At 36.0% G+C, this 19,403-nt stretch overlaps 1 non-coding gene across 1 annotated transcript; it reads right to left on the bottom strand.

Annotated features, from left to right (window-relative positions):
• Positions 1–15,237: 15,237 nt before the first annotated feature.
• On the bottom strand, positions 15,238–15,310 carry TRNAV-UAC (transfer RNA valine (anticodon UAC)). Its single transcript has one exon. It is a non-coding gene; the product is annotated as a tRNA-Val (tRNA).
• Positions 15,311–19,403: the final 4,093 nt, after the last annotated feature.

Here is a 19,403-nt window from a genome sequence, read left to right as displayed (position 1 = left end):
ACGTGTTGTTACGAGAAAGTAAAAATGCGCTTCCACTAGTTGATTTTCACCAAAAATAAATGCAAATACACTTCTCTAAATTGAATCATCATAAGTATAGCTGGCTTAGAATTTTATCAAAAGCAAAAGAGGTGACACTGTAAAATTATAGAATGCTTTAATTATTCACTTACTCCAAATTTTGCCTTTCCTTCCTTCTCCTCATGCTTTGGAACCAGTACAAATATGCCTATGGCGCTGCCATCTAACGAGCAGTAACAAAAACATTTCCCGCAGCACCTATTAAATAGGTCAGCGCACTAGCGGTAAAGTCTATACCCTTGTAATCAGAAGCCATTACGCTATATTCACGCTAACGACGATGTATTCATAAACGATATTTCCTCCAGAGAAAAAAAGATTGATTTATTGCAAAAAGCCGGAATGGAGTGAAAAGTTGAAATTTGATAATTTACTATATTATAATACTATAACCAAAGTAGTCAATATTCCAGCTATGTTAAAATAATTAAGTGTGTCAAATAATTTCTTTTCGTTAATTTTAATCCTTAAGATATGCTGCCAATAAATCTCTGAAACACTAGGAGAGAATTAAAAAGGGTTAAATAGTGCTACTTATCATTGATGTTATCACGCAGTGTCACGGAATTCATAACCTAGGATTAATAATGCTCATATATGTTCATTCAATGCGGGGTAATTTCATTTAAAAAATCGCGCGAGTGTAGATGAATCAATGATGCCATACTTATGGGGCCCTTTGATAAAAAACGCGAGTCGTATTTCAAATGTATGTAAGAATATGGTAGTTGCTATTAAAATTAATTCATTAAAATAACATAAAATTCGTATTTTGACTATATAATTATTATTACAATTGATTTATTTTTAAGGCAGCATACAGTGCGGAAAGTGAGGTTTGTAGAAGTATATAAATTCGAGATGGTAATTAGACCATTTATTGGAAAATGTATAAAATTCAATGAAAATTTCTGACACTCGGATACTTTGATAGTTCTGTAAATGTGTCGTAAAAGGAAAGTAATACAATGACAAACGCAAAATAAAAATGGACAGAAGGCGTTAACGAGAGCAATTTGCTTAAGGAAATAGTATTAAAAATGAGAGTAAAAAAAGAAGGTAATCGGAAAGAGTAATAACATTGTCCAACCGCAGTAGGGTCATGTTCGGGTAAAAATTATTCCGGTGTACATTCACCCCCTGCCACATACCCTAGCGCAGTTGCTTGCATGGTACATTAAAAAATTAAAAAATAAATCAATAAAATTTAATTCATGAATAATATTCGGAAGAAGATAGGAAGAGGGTAGAGGTAGGAATATAGAAAGAAGATGGAATAAGTATAGGTACATTTCTGTTTTCAGGCGCCAATACTATCCAATTGGTTTGCTTCACTTCCTCCGGCCTAAAATATCCATTTAATACTAAGACAACAACAAAATCCTTATCCGAGGTGTTATTAGTCATATGGTAAATCATACGCAACATTTTCAACCTGGATACTGCTGTAGGCGATAAGAAAAATTTCCAAAATATTCTAAAGAAAATCCTTAAAGAATAAAAGAGATTAAGAAAACCACGAAATACGGCCTTTTGGCTTGGAACTAAGAGACAAACAATCTTGATTTGGAATAATCCATTTAATGCGGCGTAACAAAAAAATATGCCAAGTTACAGCTTTGAATATGTGATTAAGCTCTAGATGGAGAGGGGTCGCAGAGAATGTCGTAATATATCCATGGAAAACATTTCCTTATTTATAATACGTCCCGCCTGTGTCATGAGGCAAAATTATTTTTCATGCCCATTATTTCTTAAATTCGGAGATTTTGAGAATATTAGCACAAATTGATCGGCGGTTTATTCATTAAAATTAGCTACAATTAGGCATAATCGTGAATTTTGATCACTTTTCCTGTTTGCGCGCCGGGGAAATTACATTGATGTATATATAAACATATATAATCCAAATAGGATGAAGGTTGAGCTCCGGGCAACTTAGAAAAAGCACCATTCTTTATATTTTCCAGTGTGAATACGGATAAAATATTATTGGAAATATGATATTTTGTATAATAATGGTTTTTTGCCCAAAAACTTTTCAGTAAATCACTTATGCGCTGCCTTTAAAATAAAATTAAAAGAGGAAAATCGATATGAGGTGAATAGGGGAAAATGAGAGTCAAGATGCGAGGCAAGGAGCTAAGAGAGCAGCGCACGGCGGGTGTAAATGGAGCGGTAGGGGGCACAAAATACCTGCCGCTATGCTTACGCTTCCAAGGCCTCAGACCCTCCCCAACTATCCACCCTCTCGAGCAACAACCTTCTCAAATTCTTCCATTATCCTCCAAACGCAACTCCTAGACCCCTCTCGTCTTTGCAACAGTACACCTTTAAATACGCATGTTCCAAGCGTATTTTATAAATAATGTAAAATTGTTGGTATATTAATGATCTTCGCCTAGTGTGAGTTAAAACAACTACCAAGATTAATTGTAAATCTTGATTCAGGTGATAGGTATTAATAAAAATTATCATCATTTTGGATTGGACTAGGGAAAACCTAGTTAAAAAATTAAAACAGTAATAATGGGGAGGCGGGAAACAAAAAATGGAGAAAAAGGATGAAAATAAAATATAAATCAAAGGTCATGGTGAAAAATAATTGGGTGTCAGAACATTATATGTGTGTGTAAATATATATATAACACAAATAGAAAAGAATAGACACATTTAAAAGAACACTCACACGGTAAATTGTTCGAGCTTTCGGCCCTCTCAGAGGCCTTCTTCAAGAGAGACTGCTTCCGTACAATCGTTATAAATATATATATATATATATATATATATATATATATAAATATATATATATATAAACACAGATGTAGATTTTTAGAATATAGAGATACAAAGAAAGGACACTCGCAATTTGTTATTTGACGTTTCGACAGCCAAGTCTTCAGCCAAGCTGTCGAAACGTCAAATAACAAATGGTGAGTGTCCTTTCTTTGTGTCTCTATATTCTAAAAATCGACATCTGTGTTTTTATATATTTGCGCGTCGCCGAAGAGCGTTCCATTTCGAAGATATTATATATATATATATATATATATATATATATATATATATATATATATATATATATATATATATATATATATATATATATACACACATTCAAACACGAAATCCCGCCAAACGGCGAATAAATACTCATATATACAGAAACAGATATAAGGAAAAGGGATAGGAACACATATAAAGGACGAACACAATAGAGGTGGGGAAGGCGGAATTGAACGGATCACAAGAGTAAAAATATTTCCTCAACCGGGACTCGAACACCGGATCTTTCCACTTGCCGGGCGGATGCTCTTAACCACTTGAGCTATCGAGGATAGTCAATTTACCCTGAGATCCGTGGGTCTAATATGTCGCCAAGCGCCCCGATTCTTTCAGCCAAGAGATGGCGTCAGGGGGCTGTTTCACCCACCAAAGGAGAAATAGACAATGCACAAGGAAAGGAAAGGACAGTGGGTTAGAATTCATACAACATCATACAGGAAAAGAACAGTGCGTTTCGAGCAACCGCCCGGCAAGTGGAAAGATCCGGTGTTCGAGTCCCGGTTGAGGAAATATTTTTACTCTTGTGATCCGTTCAATTCCGCCTTCCCCACCTCTATTGTGTTCGTCCTTTATATGTGTTCCTATCCCTTTTCCTTATATCTGTTTCAGTATATATATATATATATATATATATATATATATATATATATATATATATATATACATAAATAAAGCAAAAGAAGCATGGTGGAAGATGCAGTGCGAGGATATGGAAAGTCTGCAGAGGAAGGGTGAAATCGGTGCGCTGTACAGCAAAGTTAAATCGTTATCCGGAAGTAATAAAGGAAGATCTATGCTAACAGTTAGAGATAAGGCGGGTGAGGTAATAGTTGACGCAGGAAAGATCCAAGAGAGATGGAAGGAGTACATAGAAGAACTGTATAGTAAAGAACTTAGACCAACAAAGTTAGACATTGAAAAAGAAGGCCTCGTCATGTGAGGACTACAGGACAATTAGTTTGATAAACCACGCAGCTAAAGTTGTTCTCAGGATCATAAACAAAAGGATAGAGAGTAGGGCAAATGATTACTTGGGGATGGTCAGTTTGGGTTTAGGAAGGGGAGAGGTACGCGTGATGCCATTGCAGTAATTAGATTATTAATCGAGAGGAATATATAATACAACCAGGAGGTATTTGCTTGTTTCGTAGATTTTGAAAAAGCTTTTGAAGGAGTGAACTGGGAAAAACTAATGAGTATTCTGCAGAAAATAGGAATAGATTGGAGGGAAAGGAGGCTAATCCGCAACCTGTACATGTCTCAGACTGCTCAGGTGCGGGTGGGAAACGGGGAGTCAGGATGGGCAGAGTTAGGAAGGGGTGTAAGGCAGGGTTGCCCATTATCACCGTTGCTGTTCAACCTGTATTCAGAGGAAATGATCCATGCCGTATGTCATGCCCGCCAGCGGGAGAGGCAAGGCTTCCGTAGCCATCATGTCACAAAACCCTTGCAAAGGAAAAACAGCAGCAGGACTGAAGACACAGAAGAAGAAGAGTGATAGTACAATGTTGAGGACAAGAAAACCTCAGTACATAAACTGGAAGGTGGAAAGACGAAATATAGATATTTCAAGTATGAATGAAGTAAGATAGAAGGATAGCGGGGATTACTGCAGTGATAGTTGCAGAGTAATATACAGCCGAGGGGACGAGAGCCAACGCCACTGAATTGAATAAAAAGGAAGAAACGTAGTAAGCACAGAACAAATAAGTGATAGAATATTACAAGTAGAGATAAAAGCAGAGCCGACGAACTTGGCAATTGTTCAGGTATACATGCCACCGAGCAATCATGAGGAGGAAAAGGTCGACAGGATATACGATCAGAGGACATAATCACTCGTGTTCCAGCAAAATATTTTATAATGGTGGGGAATTGGAATGCAACGGAAGGTGAAGGAAGAGATGGTGATGAGATGGGGGACTACGGTTTAGGCACGAGGAATAACCGCGGGGAGAAAGCAATCCAGTTCTGCAGGAGACAGGGGTTAGTCATCACCAATACTTGGTTTAGGCTCCAAAAAAGGCGTAGGTATACATGGAAAATGCCAGGGTATCAGTTAAATCATATTCTGGTTATGTACAGTTTTAGGAATAATAATAATATAATAAATATAAATAATTTGATCAAAAATATAAATGATTTGATCAATTCACACAGTTTCCCGGGAGCGGATGCGGACTCCGACCACATTGTAGTTGTTATGAGGTGTAGCGTTCGTTTCAAAATGGTAAGGCAGGGGCGACAGGTAAGGGAATGCAATTTTATAGCATTAACTGGACTGACAAGGAAAGTGTATCACAAGGCTATAGACAAAATCATGAGTAAAGGAAAAAAGCTGAGTAATACCGAGATAAAACGGGAATGTATCAAAAAAGTGACATCGAAAGCCGCAAGAGAAACTATACGAACTATTGATGGGAAAAGAACAAGGAAACCATGGATCACGGATGAGATGATTTGAAAGATGGATGAGGGAAGGGAATGAAAAAATGTAAAAATAGAGTTAGACAGAAAGAAGTACAAAGAGTTAAATGATAAATTTAGACGGTAAAAATAAAGCAAAATAAGCATGCCTGAAGATTGAGTGCGAGGATATGGAAAGTTCTCAGAGGAAGGGTGTGCACTATACGAGGAAGTTAAAACATTATCGGGTTATAAGAAGGGGCGATCTCTGTTAACTGTTAAAAGAGATAAGTCGGGTAGGATAATAGTTGACAAAGGAAATATTCAAGAGAGATTGAAGACATATACATGTAGGCAAACTTTATGGTAAAGAACTTGGGCCAACAAGCAAAGATATAGAAGAGGAACATGACGTAGATCAAGACAACTTAGGTCCAGGCATACTCTACGATGATATAGAAAGGGCATTAAGGGAGATGAAATCAAATAAGGACGTGGGGATAGACAACATTCCCGCGGAACCACTAAAAGGTTTTGGGAAATGTGGGAGGAAGAGTCTATATGGACTAATTCGTAGCATCTAGGAGGAAGGAATCTGGCTCAAAGACTTTGTGAGATCAGTTTTCGTTCCTATTCCGAAAAAAATTAAGGCTACATCATATGAGAGGTTTGATAGAGTGAATTGGGAAAAACTAATCAGATAATAGGAATATATTAAATATGAAATTAGGGAACGGAGAGTCCGGTTGGGTAGTGTTAGTAAGAGGTGTAAGGCAGGGTTGCCCATTATCACCGTTGCTGTTCAACCTGTATTCAGAGGAAATGATCACAGAGGTATGGGAAGAACTGGAGGTAGGAATGAAAGTGGGCGGGGAATTCGTAAAATCAGTTAGGTTTGCTGATGACCAAGTTTTAGTTTGTTAGTCAACCACGAGGTTGCAAGCATTGCTGAATGAATTGGAAATTCAGTGCGATAGATACGGGATGAGAATCAATATAAAGAAAACAAAGTTTATACAATTTTCCAGAAAGACAAAGACTTAACTTAGCATTAAAATATGAGGGCAAAAACTAAAGCAGGTGGAACAATTTACGTATCTCGGAAGTATTTTAGACCAAAATGGTGAAAGTAGTCGGGCTGTAAGGAGAAGAATTGCGCTAGGCAAGGAGGCTTTCACAAGGAGGGAGTCTATGACAGGGACGTAGAGTAAAGACCTTAACAAAAGGCTGATCAAAACTTAGATTTGAGGCTTAGTAATGTAAAGCGCGGAAACATGGTCACTGAAGCAGGAGGATAGACGTAGGTTGGAGGCTTTTGAATCGTGGAGTACGGAGAAGAATGAAGAAGATGAAATGAACCAAAAGGAAAGCAATTGAGGAAGTACTAGGCATGGTGAACGAGGAGAGGAGTTTGTCGGGAGAAATCCTATGGATGCAGGAAAAATGGATGAGGGGCTTATTAATCGGCAGTGGTATGTTGAAGAATGTAATAGATGGGAGAATTTGAAGCAAACGAGCAATGGACAGGAATAGGATAGGGATGTTGGACGGGATGAAGGGAGGAAGGAAGTATACAGAGATAAAGAGGAACTTGTAAAGTAGGAGGTTGGGCTGTGTTTGTTAGGAATATAATTTTATTCTCACATTATTTCACATCGTAATGAAACTGGGGAGTGGGATAAACATGTAGTTTGTGGAAAATCTGAGTTACTACTTGCTCATTAGCTGGGCAGAATAAAAGCAAAAACTGAATTAGAAAATCAATATTTTATAATTTTCATAGCTTTTAAACGTATCATTTTTGTAACACGCATTTCAATATCGTCACCATAGGCAATTAAAGAGATTGACCCTAACTAAACAATAAAGATTGACGCTATCATACAGGTTTTCAAAATAACTATTCCAATGTCTTATAAATTTTTAAAGATAAAAATTATATATTAAGAAGGATGAGAAATTTATGAGTAAACAACGGCAAAGAGGGCGAACTTATTGCATTGACATCGCCAGCAGCAAAAGTGTTTAATTTAATTTGATTTAATCGATGGTCACACATGAGAGGAAAACATGATTTGATTTATATGAAATAACTTGTCATCAAAAATAAAGTCGGCAGCTTTAATTACCGAGGAGGTATTTATTTTAGACATGCTAGAACTTAATATATAGTCCCGTGATTTTATTAGTTCCATGAGATTATCTTCCCCAGGATTTCCCATCAGAAAAAAATATTAGATAAGAACGAAACGTACCCGATCAAAAAAACCTTGCCATAATTGAAAGGCAAAAATTAGAGAGATGAATTTTCCTCGATGTTATCACACATGGTGGAAAATGTATTCACTTTTGTGACGTCCCTACAACTAGTGTTTGGAACGAAATACCAAAAATATGTTATGCACCTAAAATTGACTCGGGTTGTGTGGCATAGTTGGGATTACAATCTTTGCCTACTAAATCTGCAAAAGCATATTGGCAGCTGGGTTAATATGATTTTAAAATTCTAATGTGTTCCCAAGTTACAAGTTCATTTCCTCACCTAATATGCGCATGAATTAACCTACCGCTGAGGAGGAAACTACCTAGCATGAAAGACCTGCCTCGTCCCTGATGAAATAGTTTACTCGGCGGAAACTTAAAAGTTTTGGTAAGGCAAAGGCCATCAGGAATTTCCAAAATGTTTTTGGACCTTTTCGTCTAACGTTTTAAATATTGGAAATTTAGCACTTCCGAAAGACTTGGAGTAGGTGTCTTTAGAATTCCTTGAAGAGCTCAAGAACTTTTCCGTGAAGCCTGAAATGTTTTCATCTACAGAATTTGATGGCCCCAGAAACTTTTAAAAGAGGTCATTACTGATAAATTTTCAGATACAATATGAAATAACATTGATAACTGATATTTTTCGCGTCTTATAATGTGTACCAGCAAACTACTCCCTATTGTTTTCTAAAAGGAAATGGTTTTTGACATACATTAAGGCTTGTTTTATCAAAAAGAAGTACCAAAGACCTCATTTACTCATATAAACCTTCCTTAAAGGTGACCAATTTCTATTTATGGGTTCGCATTTTGACCGCGGAGATTTCACGAAAACTGACTCTAGAAAAATTGAGAGAACCCATTACCCTACTCAGTGACAGAGAGCTTAGTATTTAAAAGAGATAAAGCATCGCAAAAAGCATGGCAACTGAAAATAAATTCACACGGATCACGCTGGAATAAAATTTCATTTTGAAAATAGAGTGTAAACAGGTTTTTATCTGTATTATTTTTAACTTTTACTCCCCACAATCTGGGCTGAGCATCTTAGCTGAACTCATGTTCGTTATAACGTCGTTGTAACTTTCAAGTTCCGTGAATCATGATAAATATTTCATGAAGAGAAGTTTCTGAAGGCTTCCTGAATACTCGTTAACATCGCAGATAAAAATTAAGAAATTCCCTTTGAGCAGGATTCAGTAGTCGAGGAACAATAAGATCATCAACAGTGTTTTCGTTTCTGGTTTTAACATGCAAAATATAAAATTTCCCTTACTTTACGAGTTGGATTAGACTTTTTCCACCGTATTCCACCGCAAATAATTTCTTATATTTTATTTTTAATGATTTCTATGCATTGCGCTGAAGTTTTTTTTGCGTTTATCATATTCAGTGTGCCAGTATGCGGATTCATCTATGGAAGAAATAGAGTCCCTGTAAAATATTCGCATATAACTTTGTAACGTCTACAACGTAAAAAATTAATGAAATGGATTCAGCCACTTGAAGATTGATGAACTCATCCCCTGATAGACTCTCCAGTATAAGGAAAGTTCATTAGTTATTTAATTTAAAAATTAAATTTTAAAAAACCCACCGCATGCCCTCGAGAATAATCGCAACGCGACTAATTGAATGGTTTGCATGGACTAAGACAACTTGTTTAGTTTTCTAGTACTATGAAAGTTTTTGTACTTAAATGCCATTCTAAGACTAGGATCATGTTTTGCTTTTAGCGAAGAGACCCCACTTTCCCATCAACTTCGTTTTTCTAAAATATTTTAGATCTCTGATCATTTCCATTGAAATGTATGCAAAACACTTTTTCCACCTCCTCACTCCTCTGCCGTGATAGTAATACATTTTGTTCCAAGTAGCAATAGAACTTTCTATGTTTACTATGGATTGTTTTCTCACTGTCCAATGAGATGGTTTGATCTATTAGTATAGCACTATCTTCACATAATTTCTTCGCCCATGCTTTCATAATAATTTTGAACTCATGGCGTTAAAAGCTTTAAACTTATGGCAAAATTCATTTCTTAATCTGTTATAGTAATGTTACACTATTCTAGCTCTCAATTTTTTAGACTGTACTTTCCATTTGAATATTTATTCCTTCCTTATTCAGAGCTTTCTCTTGACAGTGCCTTTCAAATACACCTTAGCCTAAGACTCAAGTAATCCAAGTTTCATCCTAGATTTCTCTTTAAAAATGTCTCAAAACAACTAATTTTTTTCATTAAAACCTCCTTCAGAAGTCATTAGTTTGAGATTGTTCCATTTTTACTTTATCCAAATACGAAATACATAAGAGTATCTTTTCATGAAAACATTTGACTTAGGGATTTCATTGAAAAGACATGTTTTTTATGTTCCCTCAAAAAGTTATGAAAATATTTCTAATCCGGTCTATTTTTCATACATTATATGTTTCTGTCGCCCGCATAATTGAACTTTTAGCCTGATAAGCAGAAAATTTACGTTTTCTGTGTCTTTATTATAAACTGGTGAACGGATTACATTTCGGTTTCAATCCATCAAACGGGAGTTAGGCGTTTTTTTTCAAAAAACATTTCTATCACGTACAACACCATAATAAAGCCCAGGTGTCTGAGGGAAGAATACTAAATAAACCCTACCACGAAAACGCAGAGTGATGAAGGGTGACGCAGCGCAAGCCACTGGAGCTGGAAGCAATCTGTTGGTAAGAGAAGTGCCTATTCGGGACATCTTAAACCTCTGATTAAAACAAGCGTGTTCTGCGAACGTGTCGAGGGGATTAGCGTCAAAGTTTACAACTGAGAGGATCATCGCGATAAGGGCGTGTGATGAATCACACCGCTCGGATCAGAGCAAGGTCAAACGCCTGATTCTGTGTCGAGGTAATCAAAAGAAGATGATGAGAGCCGAGGAAAAAAGGTTAAAATAAATCATTCCGAAGCAAATAATACTGATGGTACAGGGCACTCAAAGATGGCAGAGGAAGATTTAACGAGATCAGATCGTATAAAAACACAATTGGATTCCTGCAACATAAAGCAGAGTAAACAAGTCCACCGGAAATCGGACTTCAAATAAACGCGAGTTTTAGTTGCTCAAAATTCCTCTTCTATAATGAAAAACCAAATATAAATTCGCCAAAGAACAAGTATCAATAAATCGGTAGCTACTTGTGCGAAAATCATCAATGAGTAACACAATACCATGGTGTGCCGTATTTTTAAGGTGTATTTACGATTTTTAATGACTTAGGAAGCTCATAAATAACATTATAATGTTACTCAAGTTTAAAGCATAGCCTTATCTATTTCCAATCAATTGTTTTTTTGTTTTATTAAATTAAACTGTTGTCAAATAGAGCTTATAGGTGATTAATTTAAAATGTTTTGTTTTTAAAAATCGATAAAAATACTAAGAAGCTCAAAGGTCAAAGTTCATCAGAGTTTTATAAATATTCTGCCAAAAGCATTATAAATTTATACATGAGCATATCACTAATCCATGACAGGTTATGATACCTATCCAGTGAAAGGATGTATGACCTATGCAGTATTCACAGACGTGGACTTCGTCAATTGGAAGTTCTCCTTCATAGTGTAAAAATAAAAAAGTAATATTATTATAAAATAAATTAAACTTATTTTCTTAAGTAGATATCATTAAATAAATTTAATCCGGTCACAAATTAAATATATTTTTTCTTTGGAACAATGTATCCTTTTGAAACCCTTGAATATTTTTATCCCTTTCCTTGTACCTTTATTTCTTTTCGCGGTAAATCTTTCAGTGCACTATAATATGAATTAATTATATGACTACCGTATTTTTAGATAACACAAAAAAGCTCTTTATCAAATTCACAATATTAAACGATAAATAAGTAGGAACGAAACATTTTGTTAAACTAAGTAAAAAGGCCTATTGCTTCATTGGGATAACTTTGAATTCCAAATCACAAGTACGAATTAAAGTGTTTAAATGCACACCGTATATCTCCATTATCAATACAGAAGGTCCTAACAACGATAAATGAATACTACGTAAATGTATTTTTTTAATTAGATTAAAAATGAATTTCTTTCAATATTTAAACTTATGCTTTCTATTCATTTCAATTACATTAAATCAAATTTATTTTGTCTTCAAGCAATTTAATTCCTTAGGTAATTCAAGTTGCCAGTTCTAAAGGATTCCCATTGTTGCATGATACTTTAGTTTCTTTAGGAAATATGAGATTTTTCAAAGAAGTAACTATAATTTTCGAACGAAACATGATACTTATTTATCTTTTAATTGACTTGTTTTATATAATGGAGCTAAATCGAGATCTTCTTAATTTGCTCGAAATTCAGGAGTGGAACTACCCATATTATTTTATTACTCATATCTATCATTTAATCTCCTGGTCTACAGTGTTTAAAAACTTAGCGATGGATGTATTTCTGTTATAGTTTTCATCTTCATGCAATAATGATTCGCGTTGATCAATAATAAACGATTTATGCGCTAAGACTAAATCCCTAAGTCTGATCCATAAATGTTAAGTAAATTGACCTGAAATTTTTCATGAAAAATGTATTAATATTCCTTAGAGTTTCATAATATTTTCTTCAAAGATACCTTTTTACAAAACCCAATCATTTTTTACTCGCTTTAGACGGGGTAATCCAAGAGTAAATAGCCACAATACTTGTCTAATTAGTGAATTAAGATCAGCTGCCTTTAAATTTTCCTCGATTTCAAAACCTCAGACTAGAATATAAAAAATTATTCAAAAACCGAAGGAAAAATAACCAGTTTTCTTCCCAAGAGGCTTGTCAAAGCAACCCCTGTGGAGATATATCGGCAAATGATGAAACTCCCATACTTATTAATCCTTTCATTAAAATTTCTGCTTCCTGCACTATCTCCGTCACAAACGCCACTTCCGCATGGTAGCAGAGAAAAACCTTTTCTTTAGTGCTCGAATATTCCCTACATATTCAACATCAGGACTTAACGATCCTTTCATTTTTTCCGCGATGGAACATCCTCTTCTCTACTGTGCCTGAACCTGTTCTGTTCCTCTCTTTCGCTCCAATTGATTCCCAAATGCCCTCCCGCAAGCTTTCTGCATAATAAACAATTTATTCCCTATATGATAAAAATAGGATGAGAATCCAATGAGATCGAATGGTGAAAAAAGTATTTCAAATGCCCATTCCGAATTTCTATCGTGTTATTACAGTCATTACCTTAATTATTAATTTTAAATGTCAATTTATTCAGAATTCCTCTAATAACCCGAGGGCCAGCAGATGAAAAAATTCAAAAAACGTTATTTCGCAGAGTCTATACTGTATAAAAAGTTGGTACTGGACCAGTGTTTCAAGCTTGACTAATAATTTAACATAGCTGATTAAATTTAAACAATACTTAATATTGATAACTGAATTTCCATTCCAGTATCACAGTTACATCAAGTGTTTACAATCTCCATTCCTATATACATTCAGTAATTCCACAAAAAATCATTTTTACTCAAAATGAAACTCAATTTTTAAGGAAACACACGAGCAATAACGGAATATTGAAATTAAAACTTAACAGCAACTTTGAAAAATAATAACTTAAATAAAATTGCTCGTACATCACTCAAAGAGCGGACGTAGTAATCCAGCGGGAAGATCTTTGTCTCGTGATCGGAAGGTACGGGTTCGATTCCCGTTCGTAGTTTCACCCTAGATGTATAATTATTCGGGTATGTAGGTAACTGGCCTATCTACCCAGATGATGGAATTTCATAAGCGCTTGGTCTTAGCACTAGGTGAACTCCTAACACTCCTATTAAAGCCAACATTCAGATCAATTACTGTAGTTTTCCTTATCCCAGGGCAGCTTCTCGAACCCAAAAAAAATAATATCTACTAGAATTGTTCATTAATTATTCGTGATACGAGTGATGTTCAAAACCCCGTCTAAATATCCGAGCTTTGAGATTCTCTGACCACAGCGTGGAATACTACGTTCTAAAGTGTAACAATCTGACCCCGTAACCCGAGGGAGTGAATTTCACACTTCTTCACAAGGATTAGTTTGAGGTGAACTCCAACCAACAAGAAACCAGCCTTCGGGTAGATTACATCTATCGTAGCTTTATACTAGAATTAACTCAAAATTCTTACTTTTGTGAAGTAATTTGGAAGGTATTTCTTTAACTAAATAATTATTAGACTGACATGTGGCCCGGTTTTTGTCCTAAAAATCACGTCGTCATTTCCGGGTGGGAACTGCCGTACTTGTAGGAGACGTAAGTTATCCTTTGATATTAAATGAATATTTCAAACCCGTGAATTTTTAAAATTTTATTTATTTTGCGGCTAAGAGTTTTAACTGTTTCAGGTTAAAATGCCGCATTTCTCAAAAGCATTGATACATTATTAGTCATAATGTGAGACTATCCGACGGCCATGGTTATTTACGCCATTAGGGTTAGGTGGGTAATTTGGTTGAGGTTGTGTGTTGCGGGAGGAATGGTCGGAGAGATCCCCAAGTTCGGCATTAGCATTCTCTTGACGAGAGACACCAAGGAGGCACACAATTCAACATCTCATCCGACGGACGGAGCCCTCCATTTGAAGTGCCCTCAACATGGCACCCGAGTAAGGATCGTGACATCACTAAAAAAACTCTGCCGACGTGGGATCCCGGACCTTCGGAGCCAGAAGTCAATACAATAGCCACCGCACCGGCTACGACTACCATTTCTAAAATGTATGCTTCACCTAAATCCACGAAACTTAATACTTGAGCCGATAAAAGACATTCCTGCCAGCCTCACTTCATACAAATAATGAGCACCAACATTTATCTATCCCGCATTCCACTCCCCTGCATTTAATATCCTCAATAAGAAAATTGAACGGCAGTGAACAGCTTCGGTAGCTATTTTACTAGGTCACCGTTCTGAAAATTCTTTGACTTATACCATTTCATTTTTATCTATTCAAGTGGATCCAAGCAATATCACTTTAATAAAAACGATCAAATTATAATAACTATACCTCCAAAGATATGCAATTATTCCCAATTTCCCTTCTCCAATATTAGTAATGCATTTTACGATTCCGATCACTCTCTACTATTCATTATGACCTAAAATTATATAGATGAAGGCTTATTTTCCTAATGATCTGTCATGTGCTAACGTGACTTTTCCAAAGGTTTTTTTTTATTTTTATTTTATTTTATTCAGTATTAGTCCGAAAACAGCGCATTTTGGCCTTTACATCGAACTGTTAACAACGATAACAATGGTCACACATTTACAAACACCCAAGCCCTAGATGGAGGGAAACACCCAGGCGGGAATCGAACCCGCGACCCTTGGAATGGCAGACGAGGACGTTACCCCGCCGCCACCGGGGTCGGCAAAAAAGTTGTTTCCGCCCAGGATCGAACTGAGGACCTTCCGCGTGTAAAGCGGATGTGATAACCACTACACCACGGAAACACCAAATGCAGATGTATGTGCATTTGAGAAAGGATTTCAATGACAACAGGATAAAAATCGCTCATGTATAACTTGCAGCTAGGTGGAAATGGGTAAAACAGCCTCATTAAAAGTAATTTAGAGATTCAACACTTTAACTGCCATGAGTGCGAGTATATCCCGAGTTTCTTTTCCTTTTTCATTATGTTATTTGAACAAAGAGGACGCCGTGCTAGTGAATGAGTTCTATGTCATATGTTCGTTCACTACTTCTCGTTTTCAGCACTGAAGGAGGGGAATTGTTGCCACAAAGTAACCCTGCCTAGCGTAACACACACGCTCCAACAATAATCACAGTTTCCCCATATTCGTTTCTCCTGGACCATTCCTATCCTCGTAAGTAAAGACAAGGTTATTTTGCGCACATGCAAACCTTAGCAGTTACAATAATGTTTTCATATCTGAGTGTAGCGAACCATAAAAATTGCAAAATGCCTTGTGATGGAAAACGATTCATTGTTCGTGTGCAAAAACTAGTGACATGTTTTTTCCACGAGATTTTCTCCGAACCTGCCCAAAATGCTAGCTTGCCTGAAATAGCAAAATATTATGTGTATTACATGCATATTCATTGTTGCAAAAATGAATGTTAGCTAATAAGGGCCATGCACTTAATAAAACCTTGCTCGACAGCTCGTAACGAACTGGGAGAATTCATACTCACTTCAATGCCAGAATTGGAATAGCAAAATTATCGTATTTGAGTGCGCAGAAGTAGTTTCAACTCGGAAAAATGGTGCTACATAGTGAGAAGAATAAATGAATAAGTTGTGTACGAGGCTTTCGTGACGCAAAGTGATTTCTTCTGCCTCGATGGCTGCTGATATAGTGTAATTGGGACAAAACAGTTTCGCAAAAGAAGTACAGATATAATGAATAAACGTTAGAGTACATGCTATTTCTGTATTTTGTTAAACATTTTATTGCTCAATAGGATTAGATAATTACGTAAATTATTTCATCTTTATAATTTCGCCAGTAACGGTTTCTGCTTGTTTTAGTATATTATAATTTATTTTAGTTAATTATTTCAAGATATGCTAACTTAGTAGGATACAAATTTTCAAGATCTATAAGGTTAGACCCAGCCAATGCAGGTATTATTCATTTTTGTGAATTACCTAATGAAAATACTTTCCCTTGCAATAACTACATCAACATCTTAAGTATGCAAAACTGGTAGACATTCCTTACAAAACACGTAATCCGTATTACTATTAAATCAGTATAGCAAAGAAATATAGGGAATGTGAAATTTATTTTTGAATAAGAAACAAGTAGTTATTTAATCATAATGTCAAATAGACGAATCTTTACTCCACCCTCCCCTATTTCTCACACCCAAAGCCAATTCTTTATTTTATCATTTATATTTCAAGAAAAAAGTGTTGAGCGGGGAATACAGAATATTTTTCATATGTTTTAAAATTCAGAACATTATAGTTCTCCCGGAATTTCAAGCAAAATGAAAAGGAATGCTCCTTTGAGTCATCCATGACATATAAATATATAAGGTTTCTACCACATTATACACGTTTACTTCTTGGTCGAATTCGGAAAATATGCAGTAAAATTTAGCCTCAAGCAACATAAAGTTGATGCTGTCTTATATCGATTAATGGGCGATTTTCATTGAATGCGGAGAGGTCTCTACGCCGCGTCTTAATAAGGCGAAACACTTTTAAATCGTAAAGTTGAAGTAAACCAGGTGGTAACTTAAAGTTACCGGTGAAATTTGAAGTGCTGTAGAATACACACACACACACACACACATATATATATATATATATATATATATATATATATATATATATATATATATATATATATATATACATATATATATACCTTGGACACCAAAAAATAATATAAGAACACATAAAAAGAACACTCACGCTTTATTTCTTAATAATTTTGACGGAATTTAGCTCCGTCTTACTCACAAGAAAGAGAAACATCAGTACCGCGAGTACTGGTGTGCCAGCCAGTACTGTTTCTTCTGAGGAAGACGGAGCTAAATTGCGTCGAAATTATTCAGATATAACGTGTGAGCGTTTTTTTTATGTATTCTTATATTGTCCAAGTTTTTTATTCAACACTTCCGTGTTATTTCAAAGAAATCAATAAATCATTCAATAGGTCATTAAATTTTTTAAATATTTTGTGTTGAGGAGCAAGACTAGATCCCAACGCAATCCCAAAGTCATTATAATGAATCGCATATTTTCTGATACCTGTTTATTTTTCTTGGCTCATACGTGTAATCATTAATTAGCAATGGTATCCCACCATTATCCCAACATTTCCTTCTCTAGCACCTAAATGAAAACAAAATCAACAACCTTGTCAAATCTACATTGGTCGCGGATTCGACGAAAACATTCCAGATATATTCGCCATTATAAGTTGATGGAACCTTAAGATCAGGGCGCAGGACGGAGAAAAGTCTAAAATAAGTCATTTAGCAGGGCTCCAAATGACAAGAAAAAATTCTTAATACCTGAAGGAATATTGGCGACCAAATACTCGAATGATTCTCCTTTAAAAAAAAAGAAAACACGAAAATGGCACCATCGACGGGTGGAGGTATCAATAAATTGCTTCCACTCGTCTTTCAAGAACAACCCTCTTCCATTCACAGTGATATTTTATGGGAAAGAATAAGCAGGGGTCGAAGAGTTGCCTCTCCTCCCCTTCAAACAACTAGCCTCTAATAGCCACAGGGAAGGAGGTAGGGTTTGGCATTCCGAATAGAAAAATTCGAGTCGCGTACGGGACACCTGAAAAAAGAAAGTAAGGGAGCGCAGGTAGACTTTTAGTTTGTGGAGCCAGTTGATTCCTTTCTTCAATTTTTCATGACCCTTCAATCTTGTTTTTCTTTTAATATTTTATACCGACGATCAGGGGTGACTTGGCCATTCACTGTTCGTTTAGGAAATATTCTCAACGAATCAGGCGTAACTATTCCTGAAATTTATCCAGGAACACCGCAGAGCAGCGCAGTGGGCTTCATTTCAACCTAAATGTCAAGCTAGGGAGGTATTGGAAGAATACTATACCGATCACAAGACTCTTTGCTGATGTACCCAAATCAAATGAAGACTGTGCTTGCGCAGTTACTTCATCTGTCCACGGTACGATCAAGGGAAAACTCCCCTTCTTGTGTGATGTTCTTAGATCAGAACTTTACGCTGTCAAGGCTGCCTACCTTGGAACGAGTAAAATCAACTGGGTACATCGTTCCTAATTTGCCCTAATTCATTGAGCGTCATAGGATCCATCTCTTACGTTTCTTCCTTTAATCTTCTAGTCCAGGACATCCACGCTCTCCTTTTTTCCGCCATAAAATAAATGTGAGAGTCTCATTCCTATGGATTTCTGGACATGTAGGAATAGTAGGTAACCAGAAAGCAGTCTCCTTAACTTAGGAAGCCCTCAAAGAGCCTAATCTTTTCACCGAAATGGTACCTTTAAAGGAGGCAAAGCTTATGTTAAAGGCGCGTAGCCCTATAAAAGCGAAGGAATACGAGGCGAGGTATGATTGGGAATGAACTACGAAAAATAATATGAAGGTGTCGCCGTGTGTGACCTCCATTGGAAATTGTCGCAAAGAAGAGGCCACAATTATTCGAATGAGGATAGGTCACCGCATCATGAACAGCGCAGTTCTCTTTGCTAATGAAAGAACTACTCCTCATTGCAATTTCTATTACTCTTCTTTGACTGTTTGACATTTACTGACGGTATGAACCCAGTACTAAGTTTTACGAGGCCAACTTCTTAATAAATGGTAATCAGAAATATTAAGAGATTACCCTGCCGCTGTCGGCTGGGCGATAACGTTATAAGAATGACAGGGCTTCTTAAAATTTTATAATTTTTCTCTTATTAGGATGAACATTTTATCTTTTCTGGAATTTTGATAGGTACTTCACCCTACTTAGGTAGGTTATGCATGTATGTACATATTATTTGTATTTGTAAGTATATACATTGTCATCAGCGCGTATTTATGGTATATAAATATAGACTCATACCTGAAAATTAAGATATG

The sequence above is a fragment of the Hetaerina americana genome, unplaced genomic scaffold (assembly GCF_022747635.1).
Source record: "Hetaerina americana unplaced genomic scaffold, ioHetAmer1.1.p SCAF_7, whole genome shotgun sequence".
Classification (NCBI taxonomy): Eukaryota; Metazoa; Arthropoda; class Insecta; order Odonata; family Calopterygidae; genus Hetaerina; species Hetaerina americana.
Note: the sequence above shows the minus strand (reverse complement) of the source record. Positions and strands in the feature narration are given on the sequence as shown.